Raw genomic sequence first — 8,986 nt, forward strand, 5'->3', positions numbered from 1 at the left:
GTTGTGCATTAGATGATGCTACCCCTCTGATGTACTGCACATGCATTTTTACATATATTATTATTTATTTTTAGCTTTATTTAACTAGGCAAGTCAGTTAAGAACAAATTCTTATTTTCAATGATGGGCTAGGAACAGTGGGTTAACTGCCTTGTTCAGGGGCAGAACGAAAGATTTTTACCTTGTCAGCTCGGGGAGTCGATCTTGCAACCTTTCGGTTACTAGTCCAACGCTCTAACCACTAGGCTACCTGCCACCACATTATATGACAAAAAGACACTCAAAATAACATAAATAGACAAAACAGACAGGAGACAGAACCGACACCACCCGTCGCCATTAGTGGCAGAATCTTTTGGGGTTGTTGGTATTTTCGGAATCAGCCCACCATTTGGACTCAGCACATCAGTTGATTCTGTTGATTTAAAAATACATGTTAGCCAGTCATAAAGTCCGCAGTCAACATCAGAAGACATGATTATGTTCTTCCGGTTCCTGCCATTAGAATAGAGTTACTACTGTCATCAGCCTCATGGCATTCGAAATAAGAATACTAAAATGTACATGAGCCTTCTTATGATGGGATAAAGGTCAGCCATTTTGGTCAGGGAGTCGGTCAACCATACATGGTTTGCCAGTGTTGTGATAAGATAGTGTAAAATAATGAATTTGAAGAATTTATCTGCACTGTATATTTGATAGCTAGCTAGCCAGACAGTTTAAGAGGAATGATTCCATTGATTAAAATTACATTTACCTGGCCGGCTCTCAGGGCTCTAAATTAAGGGCGCCCCGTCATCCCGGGGACAATAAAGAATGTGGCTAGGGCGGTTCAAAACAGACTTTGGGACAATTGCGGGACGATAGGCCAGAAAAATAGCAAATGTATACAACAGTGGTTCCATACTAAAATGTTTAAACACAAAGACGGGGCTCATGAAACAGATCACAACGTTTAGCTTAAAAGTTAATCAACTATAAATAGTTCACATTACAAGCACAGCAGTGTGTTCACTTTTCTCGGCCATCTGCGTGAATGTTCCAAAAATGCTATTATGTGAGACCACCATTAACAAACGTGCAGTTTTTATAATGCGACAGAGATGGATAAACAGCCAAATGGTAGAAACTTAAAAAGAGGAAATATCTCAATATACAACAATAGGATTGTGCCTTACTATAGGATTATAATGATGACAGAACTATGTGAGTTCGTATTTTGAATTTCATGGTCGCACATTGAGATTTGTGGTTGCAAGTATGATTCGTAAATCTGTAATTTAATTTCAGAAGCTTGTTTCGTGATGTTTGAAAGATTTAACAACGGTCGCAAGCTGTATCTTGACATTTCAATACATTCAGTAAGATTTGCAAGTCTAATTTATTTTCAGAATTATTGCAAGTCTATTTATGAGTATGAATATTCTGCTGTGAATCAAAAATTCACTTGCAGATTTTGAATCTGCATGCACTCGGAGTTCTGTCACTGTTGTCATGTTACCAAGAGATTCGTAAGTTTGTAAAAAGTTTGTAGAAAGAGATTCGCAAGTAAAAATGTTATTTGCACTCTGGAGGCGGGACCATTTACTCCTGACCAATCAGTTCCCTCTGCCAAAACCACAGCGGCCTAACCATTGCCTGGATTGTTCCATCAATCAAATCTCAGGAATTAACTTTCCACATGAGAAAGAGAGAATGAGGTATATTAAACCAAACGATCTACCTGAAAGTAATCATCTCTTTCATATGTGTTCATATATTGTTTTATGAAAAGGCAAGACAGTAGTTTGCTTATCAAGTGAAATATAATGGTACACTTCAGACAAACTCCAGATCAGCCATTGTATTGACAGCCACTATTGCGTTAGCTAGCCGGCCTCTGACATTCATCCTAGCTTTACTATCAACTGGCTAGCTTTATTAGGCAGCATTAGATGAGAGGGGAAAACAAATATATTTGCTAATTAACCATCTTGATTGATAAAGTTGATTATAAATGCCATTAGCTAACTAGATAGCTAAATTGAAACTGCTGGGGGAAAGCTAGCTCGCTAACTCCCACCATCATCCCTGCAGTGTAGCTAATGTTAGCTAGGTTTGTAGAAAATAAAACATATTTGCTAGATATATTTTAAAGACTTGTTACTGACTTTTGAACACTTATAAACCACTTAATTCCAGTGCCTGTTTATTGATTAATTTCCAAATACTGCAAATTAATTAGCTAGCTAAAAGTAAACTGGTGACAACTTGATCAAACTTACGAATATGTAAAACAGTTTACAAAAAGTCAAGGGGTCTGAATACTTTCCGAATGCACTGTACCTTTAAACCAAAATGAATGAAACGCATGTCCAACGCAGCTGTTTGTTGAGGAAAAACACGTCTTTTTTTATTGGTTGATGGATAGTCTACTTTTCTAACAGACAGCACAACCCAAGCCTAGACCCCCTTGTTTTACTAATTGGTGTTTTGACGAATCAGATCCGCTCTTAAAAAGATGTGATTGATCAAAAGACCAATTAGTGGGGGAAAAAATCTGAATTGGGCTGCCTGTCTAAACACAGCCAGAGACAAGTGAATATAAGTCAGTTCTTGTGTTCATAGCAGTTTGTATGAATTTGAGTGGTTACATACAGTACATGTTAAATGGCTACGAGAGAGATAAGGACACTCTTGCTGTAATCAAACGGAAGGTACCACTGAAGGCCCAGTATTCAGGCAGGTATCTTGAAGCAGATGTGTGTCACCATCCAGGTCCTTGTCACAGCACGCAATTGCCTGATGTGAAGATGACAATATATACATTATGTAAGTTTAACCACCAAAGCCTAGTTAGCATTTACTGTACATGTTGCTGAACAATCCAACAATTTTGTTAGTGTCATTGATATAAATGGGCAATTCAAATACAATATCCAGTTCATAAGCATTGACTGTAATACCTCTAGGGTCCTGTGGTGGTCTGGCTGCTTTCCAGTGATCTTACTCCCTCTCCACCTGAAATGCAATAACAAAAACATGAATAACATTAAGCCTAGTCAGTCAGTAACTTGGCTAACTAGGCTAATTAAACACTCAAGTAAATGTGGACATCAGCCAAATGATACCCAAACATTGTTTTGCCAACTTTTTAAGTCATCAATTAATCAATAAACAGGCAGTGGAATGAGTGTTGAAAAGTCAGTTACAAGTCTTTAAAATATAAATAGCAAATATGTTTATTTTCTAGAAACCTAGCTAACATTGGCTAAACTGAAGTGATGATGGTGGGAGTTAGCGAGCTAGCTTTCACCCAGCAGTTTCAATTTAGCTAGCCATCTAGCAAGCTAATGGTATTTATAGTCAACTTTATCAAATCAGGTGGTTGACTAGCAAATATATTTGTTTTCCCCTCACATATAAAGCTGTCTGTTAAAGCTAGCCAGTTGATATTTAAGCTAGGGTCAATGTCAGAGGCCAGCCAGCTAACACAATAGTGGCTGTCAATGCAATGGCTGGTCTGGAGTTCGTCTGAAATGTATCATTAGTTTGTTTACCATATTAAATATACTGTCATGTATTTTCACAAAAGAATATGAACACAGATAAAAGAGAGACTACTGTCAAGTAGATTGTTTTGGTTTAATTTTCATCACCCTCTCTTGCTCATGTGGGTAGCTAGTTCCTGAGATTTGTTTGATGGAGCAAAACATCACATTTAAGTTATGACCCAGATGCAGACAGTGTTGAAGAAACAAAAGTGTATTCTTTAAACAGGGGCAGGCAACAATAGGTCAAGGCAGGCAGGGGTCAACAATCCAGAGAGGGTGTAAGGGTCCAGAAGGCAGGCAGTCTCAGGGTAAGCAGGGGTCAAAACTGGGAAAGACTAGAAAACAGGCGCAAAAATATGCATGAGCAGGGAAACAAACACTGGTAGGTTCTACAAACAAAATTAATTGGCAACAGACAAACAGAACACAGATATAAATACACAGGGGATAATGGGGAAGATGGGCGACACCTGGAGGGGGATGGAGACAATCACAAAGACAGGTGAAACGGATCAAAGTGTGACAACAGGCAATGGTTAGGCAGCTGTGGTTTTGGCAGAGGGAACTGATTGGTCAGGAGTTAAAGGTACTGCCCCAGAACATACAAAACTTTTTATAAGCTTACGAATCTCTTCGTAACGTGACAACAGTGACAGAACTCAGAGCGTGCGCAGATTCAAAAACTGCAAGTGTTTTTTTGATTCACAGCAGAATATTTATACTCGTAAATGGACCCGTAATAATTCTGAAAATAAATTATACTTGCAAATCTTATTGAATGTATTTAAATGTCACGTTACAAGTTTGCGACCTTTGTTAATTCTTAAACATTTGTATGTCGTACTTGCAACCAAGAATCTCAATGTGCGAACACGAAATTAAAATACAAACTCACATAGTTCTGTCATCATTATAATCCCATACCTTACTGCCTTTTGACAACGACATGACTGGCAGGCATCGCATATGTAATTATTTAAGTTATGGTTGACAGCTCTCTCAGCTCTTTCTCGCTGTCTAATTACGTGGGTCTCGTCATTCAGGCTAGTGGAATCTGACTTTGTGGCTAATGGTAACCCGCTTTCCGCCCATTCAACAAGTGGAAGCAGAGAACATTGAATTTTACGATTTTTTAAAAGAGAGTGGAACAGACAGAGGGGACAGAAGGTGCACCACAATCACTGCCGACATGATAAGAGTTGCAGCTCATGTCAGATCCTCATGTCAGTTCAAACACTCAGGTCATGACAACTTAACGTTTGGCTTAGCTAGGCCAAGTAGATAAGGTAGGTTTGACCAGCCTCATCCTGAGTATAGCTGACTAACGTTAACTAACTTAGCTAGCTACACAGAGACATATTTGCTTACTAGCCCACATGTATGGTAGCTACATTTGAGCTATGATGAATGGCGCCGAAATGTCAAGCCCCGATGTGGGCATCATCTCGACGTGTTTCTGATGCCACCCTGTGGTGTCAAGTGGAGAAACAAGTATTATTCTGTGTTTGGATAGCGCTCTTCAAGCTACACCAATTTTGCTATGCAGAATCAATGTTTTGGCGTTTTGTTCGAATTTGTAATTATCTTTGTCAAGTTTGACTGGCATTTTAACTCATGCAATTCCTAAATTGTATACAATTCTAATACAGTGTTTGCAACCCCTAACAGTTACTGCATGCCAATTTATGCTACACCTATGGAGAAATTATAGAATTAGAATTAAAGTTTAATAACCAGAATATTGTTATTTATTTTCTTCCTTAATTCTAGGTGCCATCAATGCCCACTGAAAAGACCAACAGATACTAGGCCAAAAGGAGGAGGAAATGGCTGCCAGATTGGAAGAGGAACTTGGACTTTGCTTGTTATGAGGACGAGGCTGCCCTGATGTACTTTGAAACCTGCAGAGCAGTACCGACGAAAGCATGTACCATGGCGTCAGTGGGGAAAAGGTAAGGGTGAGAACCCAGAAAGAACATGCTGCCACAACAGCACTTAAAGATTGTGAGGGGTCTCTGGCAGCAAACACATATCCAGAAAGAGCCCCTCTGACGATGAGGTTGGACAAGATGGACCTGGCGGCAAAAGACCAAATGGACAAGCTCTTCAACATTGCTAAAGAAGAGGTTTTCCCAAGCTGGTGAAGCTCCACCAAATGAACAGGTTGGACTAGGACAAACCTATACAAATTACTAGGATTGCTGCTCTTTCATTGGAATCTTTTTTTTAATTCTTAATTTTTTTTTACCTTTATTTAACTAGGCAAGTTAATTCTTATTTACAATGACGGCCTATCCCGGTCAATTGTGCGCCACCCTATGAGACTCCCAATCACGGCCGAATGTGATACAGCTTGGATCAAACCAGAGACTGTAGTGATGCCTATTGCACTGAGATGCAGTGCCTTAGACCGCTGCACCACTCAGAAGTCATTGTATGACTGAGAAGATTCTTCACTCTAACGTCAGACTCCTCCCAAGATACACTATATATACAAAAAAGTATGTGGACATCCCTTCAAATTAGTGAATTCAACTATTTCAGCCACACCCATTGCTGACAGGTATATAAAATCTAGCAGACTGCCATGCAATCTCTATAGACTAAGATTGGCAGTAGAATGGTCTTACTGAAGAGCTCAGTGACTTTCAATGTGGCACCGCCATAGAATGCCATCTTTCCAATAAGTCAGATTGTAACATTTCTGCCCTGCTAGAGCTGCCCCGGTCAGCTGTAGTTGCTGTTGTGAAGTGGAAACATCTATGAGTAACAAGGGCTCAGCTGTGAAGTGGTAGGCCACACAAGCTCACAGAACAGGACCGCTGAGTGCTGAAGCAAGTAGAACATACAAATCCTCAGTTTCAACACTCACTACCGAGTTCCAAACTGCCACTGGAAGAAACTTCAGCACAATGACTGTTTGTCGGGAGTTTCATGAAATTGTTTTCTTGGCACAAAAATTAAACAAGAGCTGTGCGAGTCACTGGTAAGCATCTGGTGTGTGGAACATCACCTTGAGCTTTTTAACCTGGACAGTGTCAAGGTCTTGCTTATGCTCTCTGAACTGAAACTTACTCTAAACGGCATCTACAAGCAATGCTACCAGTCTTCAAAGGTTGTTCACAGACCACTTTAGCCACATCCTGTAGGCAGGTAGGTGGCCGGTAGCCTAGTGCTTAGAGCATTGCCCAGGAACCAATAGGTTGCTAGATCGAATCCCTGAGCTGACAAGGTAAAAGTCTATTGTTCTATCTCTGAACAAGGGAGTTAACCCACTGTTCCTAGGTTGTCATTGTAAAATAAGAATTAGTTCTTAACTGACTTGCCTAGTTAAATGTGAGGACTTCAAGTCCTCCACAGATGCAATGCTTGAGTGTCTGGAGCTCAAATTAGTTGTCCACCGCCCCTTCAGCCGCAGGTGTTGTGGTAGTGCTTACTGCAAGGGACTGTTGGGAGGCCAGATCAGTTTTCACACATTAGGGTAATGCTAGAGATAATGCTAGTCTTTTCCATGAGCTCATCCTGCTGTGAGTGAGGGTTCTCAGCCATGATGAGCATCAAGTCCGACTAGAGGTTCAGCCTGTCCACCAGCATGATGAACAGTCTGCTGCTGATCTCCATCTATGGCCCGGAGACTGAGGACTACAAGGCATAGAGGACTGTTATCAAGTGGTGGCGTTTAAAAAGGTCAAGGTGACCATTCTTCAATGGGTGAAGCAGAGAAAGTGATGTTTGGGGGAACACACACACGTTCTTTATTGTATGTTGTCGTGTTATGTGATTTAATGGGGCAGCTGGTGGGGCACTGTAATATCTCTAACTTAAGTATATTCAGTAGCCAGTTCACAATAACATTGTTCTCTCTTAGATATTTTGCATACATGAGGTTAGCATATTCAATTAAGAAATGATCATTATTAATAATATATTGGATGTTTCTGTTTTCATTAAGATGCAAAAAGTTTTTTTCTTAACAAATTAAGTTTATGTAATATAGACAGTCAGTATCGGTCTCAGAAAAACAAAAATAATTTTAAAATGACTGCAAATGACCTAGACCAATGTTGATATATTAAAATGTTACAACAAAAATAGTATTTACATTTTGGGATGGTTAAAATTCAGTTTGGGACAGTTGAAATTGCACTTCGGGACTGTAATGGGATGGTGAAATATCAAAGCATTTCGGTGGCCCCCCTCTTGACTGTGGACAGAAATGTATAAGTTTTAAAGTAAATTTCCTGCAATTCTACACAATATGCCATGGTGCAATTCTACCCATTTTGCGATTGATGCAGAGCAACCTGCTATTTTATAAAAACATTTCCCAGATCTGTGCCTCAACACAATCCTGTCTCGGAGCTCTGTCAACTGTGGGACCTTATATAGACAGGTGTGTGCCTTTCCAAATCATGTCCAATCAATTGAATTTATCGCAGGTGGACTCCAATCAATTTGTAGAAACATCTCAAGGATGATCCATAGAAACAGGATGCACCTTAACTAAATTTTGAGTCTCATAGCAAAGTGACTGAATACCTACAGTTGAAGTCGGAAGTTTACATACACTTAGGTTGGAGTCATTAAAACTTGTTTTTCAACCACAAGACACACAAATGTCTTGTTAACAAACTATAGTTTTGGCAAGTCGGTTAGGACATCTACTTTGTGCATGACACAAGTCATTTTTCCAACAATTGTTTACAGACAATATTTCACGTATAACTCACTGTATCACAATTCCAGTGGGTCAGAAGTTTACATACACTAAGTTGACTGTGCCTTTAAACAGCTTGGAAAATTCCATAAAATGATGCCATGGCTTTAGAAGCTTCTGATAGGCTAATTTACATAATTTGAGTCAATTGGAGGTGTTCCTGTGGATGTATTTCAGGGCCTACCTTCAAACTCAGTTCCTAAATCGTTGACATCATGGGAAAATCTAAACCAATCAGCCAAGAACACAGAAAGAAATGGTAGACCTCCACAAGTCTGGTTCATCCTTGGGAGCAATTTCCAAACGCCTGAAGGTACCACGTTCATCTGTACAAACAACAGTACGCAAGTATAAACACCATGGGACTACGCAGCCGTCATACCGCTCAGGAAGGAGACGCGTTCTGTCTCCTAGAGATGAACGTACTTTGGTGCGAAAAGTGTAAATCAATTCCAGAACAACAGCAAAGGACCTTGTGAAGATGCTGGGGGAAACAGGTACAAAAGTATCTATATCCACAGTAAAACGAGTCCTATATCGAAATAACCTGAAAGGCCGCTCAGAAAGGAAGAAGCCACTGCTCCAAAACCACCATAAAAAAGCCTGACTACGGTTTGCAACTGCACATGGGGACAAAGATTGTACTTTTTGGAGAAATGCCCTGTGGTCTGATGAAACAGAAATAGAACTGTTTGGCCATAATTACCATGGTTATGTTTGGAGGAAAAAGGGGGAG

The 8,986-nt window shown here is 39.9% G+C and overlaps 1 long non-coding RNA gene across 1 annotated transcript; it reads right to left on the minus strand.

The window, feature by feature from the left end:
* Positions 1–2,364: 2,364 nt before the first annotated feature.
* LOC139574044 (uncharacterized) lies at positions 2,365–8,213 on the minus strand. Its single transcript, XR_011674697.1, has 3 exons — positions 7,636–8,213; positions 2,946–3,000; positions 2,365–2,781 (listed from the first exon to the last, which is right to left on the minus strand). It is a non-coding gene; the product is annotated as an uncharacterized lncRNA (long non-coding RNA).
* Between the last annotated feature and the right edge of the window lie 773 nt (positions 8,214–8,986).

Source organism: Salvelinus alpinus, chromosome 4, assembly GCF_045679555.1.
Source record: "Salvelinus alpinus chromosome 4, SLU_Salpinus.1, whole genome shotgun sequence".
In the NCBI taxonomy this organism is placed as follows: Eukaryota; Metazoa; Chordata; class Actinopteri; order Salmoniformes; family Salmonidae; genus Salvelinus; species Salvelinus alpinus.